Source organism: Castor canadensis, chromosome 1, assembly GCF_047511655.1.
Source record: "Castor canadensis chromosome 1, mCasCan1.hap1v2, whole genome shotgun sequence".
In the NCBI taxonomy this organism is placed as follows: Eukaryota; Metazoa; Chordata; class Mammalia; order Rodentia; family Castoridae; genus Castor; species Castor canadensis.
The window spans coordinates 29,974,437-29,997,778 of NC_133386.1; the positions used below are offsets into that span (position 1 = coordinate 29,974,437).

Sequence of the window (23,342 nt, forward strand, 5' to 3'; positions counted from 1 at the left end):
AGATGACATTGGGTAAATTAATGATAAGGACAATAATACTTATCTCAAAGGATTGTTGTTAATGTTAAATAAGACAATTTATATGAAGCACTTTGCATGTTTGGTCTACAGTATATGGAAATAATGTTTTTCAGAAGCTACTTCCAAATTTTGAATATCATAGATCAATTACCTTTTCTATGTCATTAAACAAGATATTAAACAAAATGAGTATCGTTCTTGGTTCCTTGAACTCTTTGAAGACTTTGCATGTCATTAGTATCTACACCTCAGCAGTGACTGAAACTCAAATACTTGTCAAATGAATCAATAAATTACAGATGTAACTTCAAATATAAAAAAAGTTCATTTTTATGTTTCACAACATAAATTCATGATTTCACAAATCATGAATTGGATATATTATAAATATATTTTGTCATTAGGAAGACTGTAAGTGTTTGAAGAGAATTATTGAATCTACTGTTTTGGTGAAAGGTTGGGAGATCATATGACCTTGGATGAGGAAGACTTGTGTTGAGATCATTCTACTGTTGAGGATTGCAAACTGGAGTGAGTGATTGGGAACACACTTTAGGGAACATTTTATTGTGGATAGGTATACACAGGGGATAAATTTACTGCAGTATGAAGTAATAGCTGTTAGGTGACAAAATGTACAACCAAATGCCATGATCTTAGTCTTATAAACATCAGACTCTTAAAGAGGGCTATCCATGTTGAGTCTATATTGATTATCTCTCTATTTGACCATCTAGCTATCTTCCCATCCACTTACTTACCTACCTACCTACCTACCAATAGGTCTATCTATCCAGTAGTCTAAAAATCTCTCTTTAATTGCATTGTATAAATGCCTTTCTATTATGTAGAGGCACAAATTAATAGATTTTTTTCATTCTTCTGACTGTCCAAGGGTTCATTAGATATATGCTCATATTCTTCAAGCCAATAGATAGGTTAATATAAATAAACTTAGATGAGAGGAATGAGCAATTACAGAGAAGATATAAGGAGGTATAAGTATAGGAGTCCAAAAAGGTCTACCATAGTAACAATACAACAGAAAAGATGACAGGGCCTTCCTATCAAGTTCCCAAGCAAAAACCGTAACAGTTAATCCAATGCTTACCCAATTGCACTGTGCTGATCCCCTGCAATTGTAGAAGACAACGAGTGTCGGCAGAAGAGAGCTGATGCTTGTCTACATGCATCATTGCTACTAAACCATAGTATGGATACAGGACAGCAGGATCTGAGCATGTAGGTACTTAAGAAGGTGAGACTCAGATCATGCCTGCTGGATGCAGAGGCTTATGGCAAAATGAAGCTGAGATCCTGACTGTGAGTGTGTGTGTGTGTGTGTGTGTGTGTGTGAGAGAGAGAGAGAGAGAGAGAGAGAGAGAACCCAATATGTAGAAGAAGATACACAAGTATATTTTTAAAGGGACGCAAGTAAAACTCTGCTCTCTATAGAATGTTTGATTAATGGGGCCTGCTCAGCCTTTCACTTATGATAAGCACAGTACATGTTTAGTTCCCCAAATTTACTTATATTTATTTAAATGTTGGACTTTTGGGTGATTTTTAAGACTTTTCTATTAAGAACATTAACAAAATAAATTAGAAATTGCGTAAGCTGTCATTTGGGCTCTCTGCCTGGCTTATGTTGGGCCCTTTTCCTAAGAACACCTCTGTGCAGTCATGGGTGGGCGCTCTATTGCCGTGTTTGCATGCATGTCCCTGATTCCTGGCCAGGATGGTCCTTTTCATTGTGACCCAGGGAACATTTCCAATATGCATTTCCAGGAATTTGGAATTGGAGCTCAGTGATGATTACTTTTTAGTAAGTTGTGTGTAGAATAAGGGTTTTGAAATTGGGAGTTATGGAGCAATCAGAGTACAGATGAAAATGCTGGGTAAGGAGCAGTGACAGATGAGACAGTGGCCCCCCCGCCATTCTTGTCCTAGACCAGCCATATTACTGCATCAGCACTAGTGTGGGGGTGGTGCTATGGTTTGAGTATGTCCCTAAAGGTTCATGTGGTGGAAGTTTCGTTCCCAGTGTGACAGGGTTGTTGTGAAACCTTCAAGAGGTGAGACTATCACAAGGTAATTATGTCATGGAGGAACTGCCCACAGGAGGGATGAATGCTGGTGTTGGGAGGGAGTTGGTTCTCACAAGAGCAGGATATTATGAAATGAGGTTTTGCCCATATGCTGTCCTTTTCTAGATGTGGCTGGTTTCCTGGTCATTTCTTGTCTCTGTTGTGACACAGACAAGGGGGTCCTCACCAGAGGATGAACAGATGGGGCTGCCCAATCTTTTCAGTTTGCAAAACTGTAAGGCAAAGGAACCTTTTTCTTTATAAAATACCTAGCTTTTGGTATTTTCTTGTAGCAACAGAAAATGAACTCATACAAATGAATGGAAATAATACAATATATTAAATATGATTGGTAAAAGCATGAAATGTGAAAGCCAAAAAATCTGTAAAAAGAAGAGAGGGTTGTCTAAATGAGAACCACAGTTACCAAAGAAAACATCTTTTTACTCTTTCAAAAGTATATTTTGAACATAAAGACTAGTCTCCATCTGTTCTAAGCACCCTGTCCTGACCCTCCCCCAACCCTGCCACAGGTCCTGACGTCCCTGGTCTCATTCTTCATAAGTGACCTCTACTTCTAGTATAATCTTCTACACATTTTTCTACAAAAAAACAAATGTTGCTATGTGTTCATTCATCAAATACGTATAAATGCTTATTATATGTCAACAATTATTCTAGGTGAAAAACGAAAATGGATGAGTGAGAAAAAATAAGTCCTTTCCTTTACAAGTTTATATCCTAGTAAAAGAAGATGGAAAAAAGAAATGAAAACATATAAATAATTGGGAAAATTGTGAGATAGTGACATGCACTATAAAGAATACTAAAGAACAATGATGTGACATTGACAGGGCCCCGGAAGGTGTCCTGAGAAGTCACCTTTTCAGCTGATCTCTGATTTAATTTAATTTAATATTTTGGTGGGACTGGGGTTTGAACTCAGGGCCTCATGCTTGCTATTGCAGGTGCTCTACCACTTGAACCATTCCACCAACCCTCAGCTGATCTCTGATTCAGCTGCTGGAGGTGGGGCTGGAGAGAATATCTTAATTTCTTCAATATAAAACTACAAAAGAGAGGAAAATGAAGAAAAATTTGGTATGGAGGACCTACAGAATAAAAGACAAGAAGTGTTAACTAATAACCATATGTGCATCTTTTTTTAGACTTACATTTTTATGACGTTTATAATACAATCAGAATGTAATTGCTGACTGAATAGTTGATATTATTAAGGAATTATCGTTTTATTATTAAATATGATGATTGTTACCATAGTAGTTAGATTCTTTGAAAATATCCTTAGTTTTATAGATACATATGAAAAATCTTATAGATGGGAAATAAATGAAACAAAGGTAGCATCTAGTATAAAATTTCTACTAAGCCAGGAAAAAGAGATACATGTACACTGTTATGGTGTCCATCTTAAATGTTCCCCCAAAGATCATGGCTGGATCCCCAACTGATAGTGCTCTTGGGAGGTGGGGGAAACTTTGGGAGGTGATTGGAAGAGACCAGCTCACTGGGAGCATGGCCCTTCCCCTTCAACTCTCTCTTTCACTTTCTGCCTACCTTGGTGTGAGCAGCTTTGCTCTACATGTGCTCCCCACCGTAATGCTTGGCCTCATCATAGGCCCCAAGTAATGGGGCCAAGTGGTCATGAACTGAAACCTCTAAAATTATAAGCAAAATAAACCTTTCCTTTTTATAAGTTGATTATCTCAGGAATTTTGTTATAGCATAAGAACAGTTGACTAATACACCCACTATTCCCATCATTACTCAACATTGCTTTGCAATTATTAGATAATTGACTTCAGCATGAGAATTAAATAACGAATATAGTAATTATAATAGAGAAAGCAAAATTATTACAAATTGCAAAAGTATGTCTAGATTATGGACTTCATAAATATTAAAAACATTCAGAAAGCCAGTAAAGTTACTGGTTATAATACTAATCTAAAAATTACTGATTTTGCTTCATACAAAGAACAGGCATCTATGAAAGCCAATAAGATAAACAAGATATTATTCAAAATGGCAAAAACATTTTAAAGTACATAGGCAAATGCTTAACGAGAAATAGGAAAGAGATGATATGAAGAAAATTCTTGAAATTTTTATGGAACAAAAAAAGTACATAGAAGAAACTAAGTACAAAGATAACCATTTTCTAAGTCTATCTATCTATCTATCATGTGTATTTTAAACAAAAATTTCTTTGGAAACAAATACACACTAAATTTCCTTTTGCAGATTAACAAGCAAGTATAATTGGGGAAAGAGTCAAGTTTTAAATCCTCCTTTGCTAGTCTCCCCACTTTCTGAGAATGAAGGGAAGAAAAAGACATCCTGGGCATCCATTCACTGAGGCATGGGTTGCTTCTGGAGGCTTTGTCTCTGGCACCCCCACTAAGCCCCGCAGAGCAACAGAGGACAGTGTCAGCAGCTGTGAGCCCTCACATAACATCTCACTTAAAATGTCATGTGTGCTACTTGGTTTAAGTTGTCACTCCTCCAGCAACCACAAACAATGCAGACACAGCAGATGTGCTCTCTGTTTAGAATTAAACAGTTTATCTCAACCACTGTCATTGTTACAAGGAAAAAATAAATAAATATCCATCTTAATGTAAACTTCAAAAGGTAGTTTCTGGCAACATGAGATACTTTCAAATCCAAAGTCCTCTGAGAAAACTAGACCATAGATTTTTTTTTTTCAAATTGGGATGCTGGCTGCTCTGAGAGTAGTAAAATGTAGCCTGGTCATAAGATTTTTGGCCAGATATTACATACAATAACTCATGTCATTGATGCTTAATGGTCCAAAACATTAAGTAAACATCATAAATGTCTTTTGTTATTAAACGTTCCATTCAAACGTGTTGTTTAACTCTTGCATAATGGATAGAAAATAAGAAAACTGAAGTCCCTGTGACAATTTTTTGATTCACCTCTAAGAGATGTTTTTTAAAATGTGTGCCATCCTCAAAGTTACAGCAATAAATAGTCTGTCTTCAGAGTGAGCGTTCTATCTCGGGAAGCTAGGCTACTTGTAAGCTTGACTTTGTTAGGTCAAGTTCAAATTACCACCCATGTGTTCAGAAGACTATAACTTTGTTCTCTCTGAAGTTGGGAGTCAGCCTTCCTCTGTAATAACTAAAGTAGAAATATGGGTGCTTTCTTAATGTGAGGCTACAAAGACGAGGAAAATGCTATTTTTCAAAGATAATTTTACCAAAATAACAATTGCTGTAGTAAAAGGAAAACCAAAATTTGTTCGTAAAAAGAAGACCCATCTAGACAGTGATTGTCTGGCATGGTCCACCCAGTTCACAGATCTTGACATAAATGTATTTGTGTTTCCATAATCTGGAGATTCCATTTAGTCGTTAAAACATGACTCATTTTATCTCCTGGATCTAACCTCTGCTTTTCCTCTCATGGTGCTTTTGTTGTTGTTGTTGTTGGTTTTTTTTTTTTTAATCTGTAGCTGAAACACCAGTGAAAAATCTTATGGTGACATTAAAATTGTTATATTTTCCCAAGGAGTGTCTTTTCTTGCGATGTGAGTAAACAGTTGCTCAGCTGTACTACTGAGATTATATCTTGTCCTAAACTCAAAGTGCCACAAGAGTTATCAAGATGCTTTCTGTTTCTATGAGGGAAGAGAATATTCAAACACAAACCAAATGGCCATCCATTTATATTCTGTAATTTTGATGTAAAGAAGATTTAAAATCACATTTAAGACTCTGCATCCATTTTAGTCAATTCTAACTGTATGTTTTGCATCATGTGCAGGTGACCTTATACTCTCTTGGGAGAAGTGTGCCTGTATCATACTTGGTTTTAAGATTTTCATAATGTAACTTCTGGAAGGTGGTGTTTCTACAAGTGTATCTATGAAAACATGTCAGGGTTCACCTGACAGTCATCTACTAACCATCTACTATGCTATAAACCAGGAGATCCTGTCCTTATCTTGATGGAATTGCCAGTTGGATACTAGTTGGTCTGCCGTATTTTTTTCCTGGATAACATAAAATTTTCTCTCTCTATGAAATTCATTCAAAATCCTTTAAGATAATCACCACAAGTATCTCCTATGGAATGACCAAAGCCATCGTGTTATCCTCTTAACATAACATTTACCCAACCTCTAGAGCCATGAATTCTGCAAATGAATGACGTGAAAAGCAACAGGCATGCACACTTTTATAATAAGAGCAGGAAAGAAGCAACAGAGACAAGGACATGCTGTCCTCTTCTTTTCTGAGCTTGGAAAAAAGTAATATTTCTAAGATGTATTCTAAGGTATTTGGATTTTTACTGGGTCTAAGAGCTGACACATGATCATGTGATGACAGAGAAATTTTTGAAATATATACCATAAGTAGTTATAGAATGAGGGAAATCTATAATATGTGTTTTTTCTCTCTTTTAAAGGCCTTAAATTAACATTTCCTGTTATTAAACTACTATTTGAGAAAAATGGTATTTCATGGTTCAGCTACTTACATCTTGATAATGTGATTGTAGTATAAAGAAGCTTATAAGTGGAATGATTTTTGAAACAAATGTCATTCATGGGGAATGAAGAGAATAGTGATGATATGTAATTAGGAAAATGGGTGTAAAGGGTACATTTATTGTTTTTATACAATAGAAGCTTTATTGGGATTTTGAAAAGTAAAATATTTTAGTAACCAAATTTTTCAATCAATACCTAGACAAATTTCTTTTGCATTGAAGAATTTTAAGATGGGAGAAGGAAGAGAAAAGGCCTGGCTGTGTAATATTAAACTCTGGTGGCTCAGGGCTCAGGGTGTGGTTCAAATGGTAGAGCACTAACCTACCATAGCACAAGGACCTGAGTTCAAACCTCAGTGCTGTCAAAAAAAAATATTGCTCCTTTTTCTGCATTAAATTGATACCACATATTCAAAGGAATTTAAGCACCAACTTTACCAAGACACCAAAGAATATTTCTATACTTTTCCTTGGTTGAGTAAAATTTTAAAGTATCATTATCCTAAAAAAATTCCTTCATCACTAAGTGCTGCAGAGACATAAAAGCATAAAGAGCTCTCTAAAGACTCTTTTCTGTGGCAGTTGCAGGATACAGGGGTTGTAATATTGTTATTAGTAAAAAACGTATGAGTTTACTTCCAATATTAGGCTTGGGACAACTGGCTGTTTCATCAGCATGACTGAGGAGCCATGCTTTGAAAAAAGCTTTGGGAAGCTTTGTATGTTTATGTGGAAGTATTCCTTAAAAAGAGGAAGGCTATATTCATTGCACAGGGGGGACTCATAGTGACAATTCTGATTCTAATCAGAATGTACAATGTCATATTGTACATTAGTTACATTGTCCCCATCATCTCTCCCTGTCAACACCCTCCCTGCCCCACTTAAAGCAGTTGCAAGGGATTTCTTACTTCTATTACGTATAGGTACATGAAGTCCATCAACTACATACCGTCACCCTAATCTCCTTCCTTCACCCTTCCACCTCCCACTAGTACACACACACACACACACACACACTCACACACACTGTACCTATATGAATATATTCTAATGAAAATTTATTTTAAAAAGGACACTAGAAAGCTGTCCCAGAGAATGTTAAAATTCCCTTAGGACTATATCAAGATGTTAAAATAATTATCCTTTTCATTTATTTTTTTCATTTTGTACCACATATGCCATGTAACTGATTTTATACAAGTTTTCACAGAAATGATTTGCTTTGGTATCATATAGACATAGTACACATTTAACATCAGATTTTTAAAGTTGTGCTTTACCACTGCTATGCCCACAATCTAGAGTTTGTTTTTCATGGTTAAGTCACATAGAGAATACACTAGGAAGAAGTCAGAAAGAAAGAAATCAGTTTTTATTTAAAAAAAGGAAGAAGGCAATGCAGAAGTGAATAACTGAGAACTGGGAGCCAGGACACCTGCTTTTGGCTCTCAGCTTCAGCCAACATGGTCGTGGTGTTGGGGTAACTTGCCCCTCTACATATTTTCCGTTTTGAAGACTTGAGTACTTCACTCACCTAATGAGTTTGTGTTAATCAGCTTTCTGTCAGTGTAACAAACACCTGGGGTAATAAATTTATAAGGAGAAAAGGTTTGCCTTGGTTCACACTTTCAGAGGTTTCGGTCTATGATTCGTTGGTCCTTTTGCTTTTGCCTCTTTAGTGAGGAAGCACATCGTGGTGTGGAAGACAAGGTGGAGCAAAGCTGCTTACTTTACGGCCCAGACTATAGAAAGCAAAAGAGGAAAAGACCAAGTCACACAGTCCCCTTCCAGGACTTGCTCCCACTGGCCTAAAGACCTCCCACTAGCCCCACCTCTTAGGATTTCCACAATCTTCCAACAGCATCACTCTGGAGACAAGCCTTCTGTACATATGTGGACCTTTGAGGGATATTTAAGATACAAATGATAGCAGATACTTATTTAGAATAAGTGAAGCATATGAAAATTCTTCATTACAGCTAGCATTTGTTGCCCTTAACGCAGAGAAGCTAAAGCAGATACCTTAAAAGCAACTGAGGCCAATAGGAAAAGGGGAACAGGAGCTAGAGAAAAGGTTAGATCAAAAAGAATTAACCTAGAAGGTAACACCCACGCACAGGAAATCAGTGTGAGTCAATGCCCTGTATAGCTATCCTTATCTCAACCAGCAAAAACCCTTGTCCCTTCCTGTTATTGCTTATACTCTCTCTACAACAAAATTAGAAATAAGGGCAAAATAGTTTCTGCTGGGTACTGAAGGGGTGGGGGGGAGAGGAGGGGGTGGAGTGGGTGGTAAGGGAGGGGGTGGGGGCAGGGGGGAGAAATGACCCAAGCCTTGTATGCACATATGAATAATAAAAGAAAAAGGAAAAAACAAAGTGAAGGCTCTTTGGTTCTAAAATCAAATTTAGAGGTATCTTTGGCAATAAATCTCATGCTATTTTATAATTTACTTGTGATGCCAGGAAGGAAATCATTCTTTAGGAACTCATATAGGGAGGAGTCTTAGATTATTCATATCAAATCCTAATTGCAATATAAGGAATAGTACTCAATATGTCTTTCTATGTGATCATAGGACCAATTTGAATTTTGACTTTTTAACTTTTAACCTGAGGAATGGTTCCAGTACGGATGTAATTTTGAAGTAATCCCTTATATTGGGCTGCCAAATTATACTTTTTAAAAAGGTGTATTTTATAAATTGTGTATAAATGCCTACCTAGAAAAATTCTATTTATTAAATAGGGTTTAAGATTTATTATAAATTTGGAATTTTTTTCTGGTTAGCAGTGAATGCTATTTCAATAACTTATTTGTTAGGTACTAAATATATAAAAACAGGAGTCCAGATCTGAAATAATCCTAACTTCCAATCTGGTGTATTAAATCTGAAAAGGAGATTTGTCACATATTTTTATGTGAGCCAAAGAAAATTATGTAACCATTGTATTTATTTTTAAATACTGAATTCGTTTTGTTATGCAAAGCAAAATATGCAGAAGTTCTAAGTGATGAGTCTAATTATTATTTATCCTTAATACTATGGAAGAATCTATAATGGGCTAAACAAACATTGCAATTATGATAGTTGTTTTAAACTAATGACAAATGATGATATGTGACACAGATCATTTTAGCCATAATGGAGCTTGATGAACCAAGCCAGTGCCTTAATTTCAAATAGGGTATATAGTCTGCTATCTTAGAAAACTAGTTGGTTCATAAATTGTCTACAAAGTGTTTCTTTTAGCTTTTAGTGAACATCCTTTTGTGAGAATGCATCCAGAGATAAGATATTCTCCAAGGCTCAAAGTAGTTCTGTGATTGCAGGAAAATTTTAGTGTTCTACATATTCTAAAGGAAGAGCATGAGACAGTGGAGAATGCTGTACTCATCCTTGTGACAGGTTTTTTGCAATAGATATCTTTCAGTAGTTTTAATAACTAAATCTCTATAGATAGTGGATTAGCTAAAACTTTTTAAGTTGCAAGTGACACAGACCTAAATGGATCTGAGTTTATGTAACCAAAGTATGAAAATATGAATCTTTCTCTCTCTCTCTCTCTCTCTCTCATCACTATCTAGGCATTTAGGATAGAAATTCTCCATCTCCATGAGCTAGCATTGCTTCGTAAATATTTAACCACGATTTTGGTGTAGTCAGACAGAGGTAGGGAAAGGGTATCCAGGTGGAGGAAGCAGCCTGAGCACGCAGACCTGGGAGAGGACTACAAGACAGAACATGGCAGTAACAGTCGCAGATTGTGCACAACCACAAGAAAAAGATGAAAGCTAAGATGAAGTCAATGCCAAAGGGCAGTGAGTGCCACCATAAGTAGGCAACGGCTAAGATGTCATTTTGAACAAGAGTTAACAGAATTTTGGAGAGAACTGTCAAAGGGGGAAGTGGAAGAGAGGGAGGGAGGGAGGAAGGGAGCGAGAGAGTGAGAGAACTGAAAGGAGTGAGGAGTTTGAGGTTAGAGAGTTGCCGTGATTATGGAGACTGAAAATTTCCCAGATCTGCAGTGGACAAGCTGGAGACCGAGGAGAGTCAGTGGGGTGGTTCAAGTTAGTCTGAAGTCTCGAGGACCGATAGAGCTGATGGTGTAAGTGCTGGTCTGAAGGCCAGCAAGGCCTTGATACACAGAGGGGCTCTGGTAGTGAGGGTCCTTGGTTCTCTCTTAGATGAAAATCAAAGTTGGACTCAGGCAGCAAAGGTTAGAAAAGTTTTATTTGTAGAGAAGAGAAAGGAAAGGCTGCATGAGGTCATGAGTAGACCTGGAAACCAGTGGTCCCCTGGGTCCACTGGTTTGGAAATTGGGTTTTATAGCTTTTTTTTTATTTCCTGAGGGTGGAGATTTTGGCAGACAGATGTAGAAGGAGAAGTGTCTCCTTGGTGCTAACAGATGTTTCTTGGGGAGGAGAAGGGGTGTTTTTCCCCCTAGCTAATTGACACCTTTTGGGAATATGTGGACCTCTTGCGGTCTGTCGTTCAGCCGTAAGACCCACAAAATATACGTGTTCAGGTTTGAGTCTGAAGACAGGAAGAAGTCACTGTTGCAGACCAACAAGTGCAATTTGTTTCTTTCTTTTTTGCAGTAGGGTCAACCTCTTTGTTCAGTTAAGGTTTTCAACTGATTGAATGAGGGCTGCCTATGTTAAGGAAGGCAATCTGTTTCACCACCCCTTGAGAATAGTATCAATTCAAATGTTACTCTACCCATGAATACCCTCACAGACGCAGACAGTGTAATAGTTGTCAACTATCTGGGCACCCTTTGGCACATTCTAGTTGACACATGAAATAAGTCATCACAGTTGGGTTTGGTTCATTTTCATGCCTTTGTTCATGAGAATTTCTCTTCTTGAATTTCTCTTGCCTCCTCTTCACACCCAATTCTACTAGCCACTGCCATTGTCCTGTAAGAATTTGCCCAAATGTTACCTTTGAAGTCTCCCCTTAATTCTTAAGCCCCACAGTAAGCAAAACTGTACATTTTCTAACTCTCACACCCACATGCAGACAATATGGCATATATAATAATATATTAATCACTGGTTCAAATCCCTGTCATCTTGCACTAAAATATCAATCTCCCAAAGACACAGACCATATTATTATTTCATTTTAATATTTTCTGTGTTAAATATAAAAACAAAATTTCCATTTTAACTATATGACAAAGAAATTCTCCTAATTATACTCTAAAGAACTAAAAATAAAGACCCAAGCAGATTCTGTGCACCAATGTTTGTAGCAGTGCTGTTCACCATAGCCAAAGATAAGAACAACTCAAGTGTCCATCAACTGATAAACACATGAACAAAATGTGGATATCACCAATATGTAAATAATACGTGCTATGACATGGATCAACCTGGATAACATTATGCTAACTGAGATAAGACAACCATGTTTTATTTCTCATTTTACATCCACCTCTTAGCATGGTTCCTGGAACATGAGTGATTCAGATTATATAAATTCAGATATGTATTTGGAGCCAGAGTTTCTGATTTAAAATCTTAGGACCTCCTCTTCCTAGTTGTACGATCTAAGCAAGTTATTTAACTTTTAACTCTTTTTTTTTTGGAAGGGGGATGGGACTAGGGTTTGAACTCGGGGCTTTGTGTTTACAAAGCAGGTTCTCTATCACTTGAGTCACACCTCCAGCCCATTTTTCTATGGTTATTTTGGAGATGGGGTCTTGTGAACTATTTGCTTGAGCTGGCCTCAAGCTGCAATTCTCCATATCTTAGTCTCCAAAGGAGCTAGAATTACAAGCATGAGCCACCAGTCCCCAGCAGTTATTTAGCTCTTATGCCTCATTTTTACTTATATTTGAAGGAGAAATTATACTGTTAAATAGAAATTATACCTATCTTGTAGGGTTAGAAGGAATAAATGTGTTAATTTGTAAAGAGCTTAGAAAAAAATACCTGAAATATAGTGAGCACTAATAAGCATTAATTGTGAGTTTTTATTGCTAGTGTGTCACTTTTATTATTTACCTTATAATGAATTTAATGGATGAGATGCAGGTTGGAGAAGGTGTTCTTAACACTTGAGAGACGTGGATTTTTTAGGAAAGAGCTGTTAACTCTACGAAGATTGAAATCATTTTTAGAAGTATTTTCTGTGCCATACTCTGAGAGCACAAAAGAATGGGTCCTGCAGTCACACTGCCCAAGTAGGAATCATGGCTTCACCAGACATGGTCTTGGATAAACTACCTAACTGTCTGAACTTCTAAGATGGGATTAGTAGAGCTTATTATGAAGATTAAATGAGATAATGTATATACAGTGCTTGGCCCAGTGCCTAACAAAATTAAGTATTCAATAAATGCTAGCTGCCATTACTAGTGTTTTATAAGATGGTGTTTATCAAACTCTTGACACTCTTTTATCAAAAATATTAGTACATGATTTTTAATTTCTAAAAAGCTTGATTTTGCTCACAGTTTTCCAGTCAAGGACAGCCTACTTTATGTTGGAATTAGTTTTAACCAGTTTTCCAGAATTGCCGACATATGCAATAATAAACATGACATTTCTCCAAAATCAACCTCAATCATTCACTGTTGCCTAGACGCTGAGGAGCAAAGTTGTCAGCTTTGTGTAATGTCAGGATCAGTGAATGTACTAGTTTAAAAATAAGACAACTATGCGGATGGAGAGAACAGATGGATTGCATCGGTGAGTGTTTATCATTTTTTAATATTTTGAAACCAGATGTGCTACATACACATTGCTGGTTGCCTTCTAAAGAAGCTTCATTGGTGGGTTACTAATCTTTAATAAGAAATCACGATGGTTTCATCCAGCTTAAATCAACTATTTTTAATATACAATTGGACAACCACTGCTGCAATCCATTAGAAAATAGAAAACAGATGCTTAATAGAAGGAATACTATCAGCCAAGAAATTCCTGATGATCTTTTACAAAATGTAAACTTACATATTTTATGGGTTCTTTAATGAACTGCTATAGAACAACTTCAGCAGTCAAAACATTTCATGAAAATAGACATGAACAATTTGTCACTTGTTACCATATTCACAGAAAATCCTTCCATTGCACTCCTGGGAAAATTGGCATAATAATAGCTCTTATTACATTATTAACAACATCTGCTATTTGCCATGGACTTGATTGGATACATTAGAAGGAGGAGGAGTTAGGATAAACAAAATGATGCCCCTCTATTTCTACAGGTGTTTCTGTTAGACCTGGCAAATATCCCTTGGTAGGTATGAATATGACTTGGTACTAATTGTGCTTACAGGAAAGAGGCACAGTGAGGTTCGGAGCAATGCCAGAAAGATTGTGGGTATCTTTAATAGAGTTAAGTTCAATAGAGACCTAAACCCTTGTGAGCAGGATTGAGGGCTAGAAGAGTTTAAGGGGAACCTGAATGTTGGCCTATGGGAACAACAGTTTAACCACTCTACCAATGGCTTGATTCCACTGTGAAATTGAAGGAAAGGAAGAAGCAGCAATGATCACCTAGTTCTGAATTGTGCTTCTGCTGGATACAGTTGTGCATTCCCTGTACCTCCACAAACTGGGACATAAAGCGAGGATTGGTAGCTTGGGAATCAACCCTTGCCATTAATCTAACTCTATCACCAATGCCAATCTTAAATATCCTTCATCATGCTGGTTTAGCATGAGGGTCAGAATAAAGCAAAGGGAAAGAAAAAGATATGATAGAGGAAAATCTAAGCAGCAGTATAGATAGTTTGCATTCCAGATCACTCCAAAGGAAGAGGGTAGGTTTTTAAGCAATTAAAAAGGAAAAAAGCTGTCTCCACCTCACCATGGTCCCAGAAAGAAGAGAGCTTGAACATGTGGTGGTAGTGAAGTCATCAAATTTGTAATAAGGTACATCCTTTCCTGAAGGACAGCTAAACTATTTTCTTTGTTTTTACAAATCCTACTCTTATGATCTTTTGTGATGTAAAAATTTAAAAAAGATCATTAGTAGCCACATCAAGGAGTTTCTGACTCTAGAAAAGTTTAGACAAATGGTGTACCTTAACCTCACAAGCAATGAGTGGAAATCTTAAGCTTGAGAAAACTCAGCATAAAATACATTTATAACATAATGGCAGCATTACTGTCAAATATATTGAATATGCCCAGAAATCTGATCAGGAAGTAGGAAATGGGTAAGCTGTGCCTACACAAACTTCAAGCTAATTAATATTGATTAGTCCATTCACTAAATACTTCGGGGGGGTGGGGTTTTATGTGCAAATTTCAGTGCCTCATACTATTCAGGGTACACAGATATAAATTGCTTGCTCCTAAGGAACTTAAATTCTTCTAGAGGTGATAAAAATAAACATAAATATATAGAAACCTCTATTTACCAATAAAATATCTCTTTTAGCATCCAAACAAATGACTTGGGATTAGGTTTTCTAGTTAATGAAACATAAGCAGAAATGTTTGGGATTTGTGGTAAGACTTCCCACAAAGAGCTAACTCAGCTGACATGAGCCCCATTGCCCATTCTGTTCTCCCTTCCTTCTTTCTGTGTCTGAAACACATATGGCTTGAGCCTTATCAACCAGCTAGAACCATCAGCTGACCTTCAGGATGGAAGTGCTAGCTAGATTGGACCAACTGAAAGGCAGATCATCACTGTGGAATCTACACACACCTGAGCTGCATACATCCTAGCTGCCTTTACATTAGATAACAATTAAGCTTTGTTTTATTTAGGACAGTTCTAAATTGAATGATATGCTAAATTACTGTGGTTAATGTTGGGAAGTAGTAAGTGCTACTACATAGAAACAAATAAAATTCCGTAAGAATAGAGAAGGGAAATTATGATGATCAGGGAAGACTTGCAAGGGAGGTGATGGATTCGTCTCCTGGCTTCTATAACAAAACATCACAGACTATGGGGCTTAAACAACAGATGCCTATTTTTTCACGGTGCTGGAGGCTAGAAGTCCATGATCAAGGTTGCTTTCTGGTGAGGCCTCTCTGCGTATCTTCCTGAATTACAGATAGCAATCTCTTCCTCCTCCTCTCCCTCCTACTTCTTGAGTTTTTTTTGAGGTAGGGTCTCTCTATAGCCCAGACTGACCTTAAACTCACTATCCTCTTACCTCAACCTCCTGAATGCTGAGTTTACAGACATATGCTACCACACCTGGCCTATCACACTCAGCTGACAGCAGCCTTCTTGCTGTGTCCTTACATAGCCTTTCTCTTACGCACATAGAGGGATTTCTGGTGCCCCTCCTTATTATTACAAGGATGTCCAATGGAATTATAACATCATTTATCCATAATTACCTCTCTAAAGGCCCACGTCTCCACTTGAGGTTGCGTTGGGAGTTAACGGTTCAACATGATATTTGGGGAGGGGAACATTCTGACTGTAACAGGTGGTCTGTGAATTAGGCTTGTAAAGTTGAATAGAGATTAAATACACAGGAACTTCAAGCATTAGAAACAAGGGGACCAAGTAGGTGGACATAGGAATATCCAGGCTATACACACAAAACAGGAATGGTTCTGGCTGACTGGACTATAAGGGCCCTAAAAGTGAATTGGACTTTAAGGATCATAAAATGGAAAACAGAATTGGAAAGCTAGTTTGGGGACCAAGTGCCAGGCTCAAGTTTGTACTTCATCATTCAGAGAATGAAGAGTCATTGAAGGTTTATGAGCTGAGGAATGACATGGTCAGAGTTGAACTTCAGAAAGACTGTTTGTGAGTAGCATATGAGAATTGGGAGTGAGTGGAAACCGGAAGCAGAAAAACCAGTAAAAAATCTATTGCAATAGTTTGAGGAAGAGATAATGACTTGAAAGCTGAATTCAGTTAAATACAATCATTGTTTTGCTTTTAAAGTGGAATGCTTAGTATTTTTCTTATCACTGTTTTTCCATTCAATTTTCAATTTTTGGCATACTCATTCTGCAGCTTTTTTTTTTTTTTTTTGGTGTGTTCTGAAGACTTAATTCCACTACTGAGAAAGTCTTACAGGCAAGCACAGGGGGCTCACACTGTGATTAAGAATTTTGGGAATTTCAAAGAGAAAATAAATCACCCATCCAGAGATTCATAATATCTACCATGTAATTAGACTCACCTACCCACAGGAAATCTTACAGTTTTGATGTTCATAAAACTTAAATATTTCATAACTAAAAATGTAAGTGTCTATGAAAAATGCCAGATGGGGCATTTGAATTTTACCAAGGCATCTTGTATTCAACTATACAACTTGTCTACCAGTGAGCAGTCACTGTTATCCATACCATCCACAGTAAACATTGATGTTTATTATGTGAAGAGGAGTTTTAAAAAACAAAACTTCTCAGCAAAGTCTCTTGTGTAACAAAAACAGCATAGTTTGCTTGTATTTTAGCTACCAACTTGTTTAGATTATCATGGCTTTTTCTTTCAAAACAACCTCATTTCTTGTCATGCTGGAACTTAGCCCATAATTCTGTTCGTGATGACCAGAACTCCAATCCATTTGGCATTGACCCATCTGATCCTTCACCGAAATAATTTAAATATTATTTCCAAATAGCTCCTTTAGTTTAGTTACTATTCTCTTTCCCACACCAGAGGGTTGATGGTTTATAGCACAGACTTGAAGTTTCTCTCTCATGCCAGAATTGCACTCTCCTCATTTGGAAAGCAAGAAAATATATAATTAATGAATAAGTAGCTACTGGCTTATCATTCTGAGCAAGGCAGTAGAATAAACACTGCTGGAAATACAAATGGAACCTCTATTCACTGACTCATGAAATTTAGGTCTAGATATATTTTTTTAAATGTCCAGACTCTCACCAAACAGAAATCTCCAAGATGTCTGATCCATTTGAAAGTCATCTGGAATAAACCTGGCCTCCCTATGAGAGGTCACTGAATGTCTTCTTCCCTCCATATAACATAAATCATCTTAATTTTAAGTGTGAACTTCAGAGGTATTAACTATATTCATAATGTAGAATCATCACCACCATCCACCTCTATAATTCTTTTCATCTTGTAAAACTGAAGCTCTATACCCAGTAAGCAACAATTCCCCCCAACTCCTCTCTCCAGCCCTTGGAAACCACCATTCTTCTTTTTGTCCTTATGATTTTGACTACTCTAAGGACCCCAGTTACACGGAGACCTACAGTAACTGTGTTTTTGTGACTATCTTATTTCACATAGATTAATGTCCTCAGTGTTCAGCCATTTATTAATTACCAGAATTTCTTTCTCTTTCAGACTGAATAATATTCCATTGTGTGTATACAACTTTTTGCTTATCCATTCGTTTGTGGATGAATACTTAGATTGCTTTAAAGTTTTAACTATTATTAACAATGCTGTTATAAACTAGAGTGTTCAAATTTTAAGATTCTGCTTTCAATTCTTGGTATATACTCAGACATGGAATTGTGGAGTTGGTGATTCTATTTTAAATTTTTTGGAAAATTACCATGTTGTTTTCCACACAGCTGTACTATTTTAAATGCCTTCTAACAGTGCACAGGATTCCAATTTCTCCACAATCTCATTATTTTTTAATTTAACATTTATTATTATATATTAGTTGGAGAAGAGGATTTCATTGTGAGATTTCCATATATGTCTACAATGTACTTTGGATAGGTTCACTTCTACCATCCCTCTTCCTCATCACTCTCCCCCTACTTAAAATGATTTCAATAGTTTGCATTGTTTTATTTTTCATACAAGCATATAAAGTACATCAGCTATGTTCATTCTTCTTTACCCTCTCCATTCACCCTCTTTCCTCCCACTAGTACACACCCACTAACAGGACCTTTTTTGATGGCAACCATCCTAATGGCTACTGAATACAGTTTACTAGTTTTTGTTGAAGAATCTTGCATCCATGTTAATAGATATATTCATCTGTAGGTTTCTTTTCTTATAATGATTTTATCTGAATTGGGGTAATGCTTACTCATAGAATGAGTTACAGTGTTCTCTTCAATTTTTTGGAAATGTTTGAAAATGATTTTAAATTTTTAAAAATGTTTGGTAGAATTTGCCAGTGAACTCATGAGGTTTAGGGATTTCCTTTGTGAAGAGATTTTTGATAACTGATTCAATTTTCTTTGTAATTATAAGTGTATTTCAGAATTTAGTCTAGGTAGATTTTATATTTCTATGAATCTGTCCATTTTATCTAGGTTATCTGATTTGAAGGCATGCAGATATTCATAGGATTCATATAATAAATTCATTATTCATAGAATAAATCTTTTTTATTTCTGTAGAATTGCTAGTAATGTCTGAATTTTCATTTCTTATCTAAGTAATTTGAGATTCTCTTTCCTTCTTAATTTACCTAACTAAACAGTTTGACAATTTTGATGATCTCTTCAAAGAGCCAAATTCTGGTTTTATTGTTTTTCTATTTTACTTAATTTATCTCTTCTCTTTATTAATTCCTTCCTTCTGTAAGTTTTGTGTTTGATTTGTTTTTTCTAGCTTCTTAAGTTGTAAATTTAGGTTGCTATTCTGAAATATTCCTTACCCCCTAATATTAGTTGTTATAGCTATAAATGTCTCCATTAGCAGTGCTTTCACTGTGTCCCATAAGTGACAGTATGTTTGTTTTGTTTGTTTCTCTTTTCTGGACTTCCTTTGATTTCTTCTTTGATCCTTTAGTTGTTTAAGAGTTTGTCCTTTAATTTCCCAAAATTTATGAACTTTCGGTTTTATTTCAGTTATTTATTTCTAACTTTATCCTAATGCTCAGAGGAGCTATTTTACATGAGATCTGCCTTTTTAATTATCTTGAGACTTAATTGTGGCTTGATGTATTTTTTATTCTAAATATGTTCCCTGTGAACTTGAGAAACATGTGGATACAGTTGTTTATAATAAAGTATTCTATATCTGTCTGTTAGAGTCAGTTAGTTTATTGTATTGTTTAAGTCCTCTATGTTCGTACTCATCTTATGTCCGGTATTCTATCCCTTATTGATAGTGGGGCTTTGAAGTCTCCAGTTGTTACTGTACAACTGTCTATTTCTCCTCTCAGTTCTGTGAGTTTATGCTTCCTGTATTTTGTGGTTCATTATTTGGTGTGTACATGTTTATAATTTTTATATCTTCTTGCTGCATTGAACCTTTAGTTAATATATATATAAATACACATATATATGTGCATAATAATCTTTCTCTCTCATAAACATTTTTAATTTAAAGTATTTTGTCTGATATTAGTATAGACTTGTCCTTTTATGCTTACTATTTGGATGGATGGAATATCTTTTCCCATCTTTTTCCTTTCATTGTGTCTCTAAGTCTAGAGTGAATTTCTTATAGACATCATAGAATGATATAATGTAGTTTTACCTACTCTGACAATTTTTGTCTTTTGATTGACAAGTTTAACTCATTTATATTTAAAGTAATTACCAATAGGGAGACATTTTCTTTTGTGATTTGGTGCTTATTTTCTATTACCTTATAGATTTTTTTTCCTTATTTCCTACACTACTTTCTTATTTTATATTTAGCTGGGTTTTTTTTTTTTTTTGTAGTAAAGTATTTTAATTCTCTTTCTAATTTCCTTTTGTATATATTTTACAGCTATTTTCTTTGTGGTACCTTGGGGATTATAGTTAACATCCTGAAGTTATGACCTCTAATTTTAACTCCAGAGTGTCTTAATTTCTCTCCTATTTTTAAGGAACATTTTTGCTGGATATAAGATTCTTTGTTGCCAGATCTGTTTTTCTTTGGCACTTTCATTATATAAGTCTACCGTCTTCTAGTCTCCAAAGTTTCTGATGAGAACTGTGTGAAAATGAGGGTCTCATGCATGTGAAAAGTTATTTCTCTTTTACTGTTTTTGAGATTCTTTCTTTGTCTTGAAAGTTTGATTATCAGGGGCCTCAGTGGCCTCTTTCAGTTTATCTTGCTTAGGGTATGTTGAACTTCCTTGATACTTATATTCATGTTTGTCATCATGTCTTTACATGGATATTCAAATTTGGAGACTTCTCAGCTATTCAGTATTCTACAAATATTCTCTCCACTCTTTTCTCTCTTTTCTTCTCTGGGACTCTCATTAATACATATTAATTCACTTGACATCCCACTAGTCCCTCAGACCTCATTTACTTGTCTTCACTTTCTCTTCTTTCTGTTCCTCATATTCAAAAATCTACTTTATGCTATCTTCAGTTTCTCTGATCTTTCATCTGTCATTCAGATCTGCCTTTGAATTCTTCTAGTGAGTTTTTCACTTCAGTCTCTGTGCTTTTCAGCTCCAGACTTTCTTTTGTCTCTTTAGTTTTATTGTCTTTTTTCTTTATTATTTCCATGTTTGTCATATATCATTTTTCTGGGCTTTCTTTACACCTTCCTTTTGTTCTCTGAACATCTCTAAATGTTTACGAAATGTTTAAAACAATTGTTTTAAAGCCATTGTCTAGAAGAACTGCCATATGTCTTTTTTTTTTTTGAGCTAATTTGGGGGTTTGAATCTGCTTGCTAGGTAGGTGCTTTACCACTTGAGCCATGCCCCAGCCCACTTTGCTATAGTCATTTTTGGGATAGGGCCTCACTTTTCTGCCCAGGCTTCTTTTTAGGCTTCCTGTGTAGCTCAGATGGCAGGTGTATGCCATCACATCCAGCTTTTATTGATTAATATGAGGTCTCATGAACTTTTTCCTGGGCTGTCCTGGAACCATGATCCTCCTGCTCTCTACCTTCCAAGTAGCTGGGATTATATGCATGAGCCACTGTATCTAGGTTGCTATAAGGTGTTTTACAAGAACAGTTCCCCTTATTTTTATTCCCTTTGAATGACCACTACTTTTCTAATTCTCTATATGTCTTATGACTTAGTATCAAAACCTGAATATTTGTATCTAAAGGTGTGGTAACTCTGAAATGAGAGTCTCCCATTCCTTGGGGCCTACTGGATTTTATCATTTTTGTTTGTTTTTTAATTGTTGTGGGCTATCCTGGAGCTAAAGATCAGTCTTACATGTAATGCCAAGGTCTCTCCAGACCATTTCTGAGCTTTTCCCTGGACATATAATGTCATTTTCTAATTTTCTCTGTATATGAAACTAGTTTTGATTGTTCTAGTTTTTAATGTCTAGATCCCAAAGAAGAAACAGAAGAATGATGGGATGAGGAAAAAGGACACTTAAAGCTTCCTAGAAGTCACTTCAGCAGGAGAGGGATGGCTTGCAACAATGGGAGGAGGTACAATAACAATGGTCACGTACCCTTTTGTGCCTCGGTGATCAGAAGCAACAATCAGCAGCAGAGTACTGTTCTCCAGTCTTAGAAGACTTGGTCATTTTTCTCCACTCTGGCTCCCATAAGCTGTATTCAAGCTGCTCCAGAAATATGTGCACAGCTGTCTGCCACAGGGCTGAGCTGGGACATAGGTAATGCTGTTGTACTAAGAGATGAAATTAACTAAATTTAACCACAATGTCCAAGCCTTCTCCTGAAAGTTGCAGGCTCTAACAGAACCCAGGATCCAAAAGAATTACATTAGATTCTGCCAACACCAATGCTGTTTAGGTATAGAAACAGATTTCTGGCCATCTTTCTAGAGTCCTCTTATGCTTGCCTTTTAATGTTCTTCCTCTATTGTAACATTTCTATTCTTTTTCTATAGCTATCTCCATATTCTTGTTTCAGATCTAGCTGCCCAGTGATGCCTACCACCCATGCATTAATCTGATACTTTCTCTTCCTCTGTCCCCAGTTGTTGATTGATCTAGATCCATTCTTAGGGGTTGTCCATATATGGTCCATATATGCTTCACTAGGCTCCAACAAACCCCTTTACTAGATCTGTAGCACACAGACTACACTACAAAACAGCTTCTTAGAGATGCCCGTGTCTCATAAATGTTTTAACTTAAATAAAATGCAAAATAGATCTTTTATTTTTTCATTCTGATACTAACCCACATGAATTGGCCCATAGTAAAGACTATTTAGACATTTATATAAAGAATACCTCAGAGCCCATTGTCCTAATTAACTTTCTTTATTCTTTCCTTAGAATAAGTTCCTTCCCATAAATCTTCTCCATCTCAGACTCCCAACTACCCAGATGCACCTGCACCTAGCTTAGGCACAGAAGCTGGAATTCAACAAAGAAGCCTTAGCAATTATTTAGAAGGCAACACTTCCTTGTTATTTGTAGCATTAAATGGTCTTTTAACAAGGAGAACTAGAATGTTACTTCTGGGCTTGTGTTTCACAGAGCATGACTCCATGCTACATCATAGCAGTTGGATGTGCAGTCCATAGGTCAAGGTAATGGGAGAAATGTGTACTGGAAGGAACTAGAAACAATTTAATGTATGGAATGATCATCTTTCTCTAAGTAATGAGCTAAACAAACATATTTAGGAAAGGCAAAAAACTTATATTTAGAAAAGATTATGTATTTGAAAGCTTCATTTTATCACTCCCCAAAATCAGGATAAAGTCTCCAAAACTGATCTTATTTCATATCTTCCCTGAAGTGTAACTGACTTCCTATATCAGGAATCCAGCTTCTTTCCCACCCTTCCTCAGGCAAAGACTTCTGGATGAAGGTCCAGATTCAAGAGACTAAAAAATTCTCCACAAGACAAGGACAAGATGAAAACTGTGAATGGAAAGGGGCTTGAGTTGCCCCTGAA

General features: G+C 36.3%; 1 long non-coding RNA gene across 7 annotated transcripts in view; it reads right to left on the reverse strand.

Annotated features, from left to right (window-relative positions):
- LOC141423350 (uncharacterized) overlaps window positions 1-23,342 on the reverse strand; it is a 90,182-nt gene that overhangs the window by 59,608 nt on the left and 7,232 nt on the right. For 2 of the 7 annotated variants that reach the window (XR_012448151.1, XR_012448149.1), the window contains exon 3: window positions 21,921-22,099. The exons of the other annotated variants lie outside the window; for them this stretch is intronic. This is a non-coding gene — a long non-coding RNA (uncharacterized lncRNA). The remainder of the gene's footprint in view (window positions 1-21,920; window positions 22,100-23,342) is intronic. 7 annotated transcript variants of the gene reach the window in all.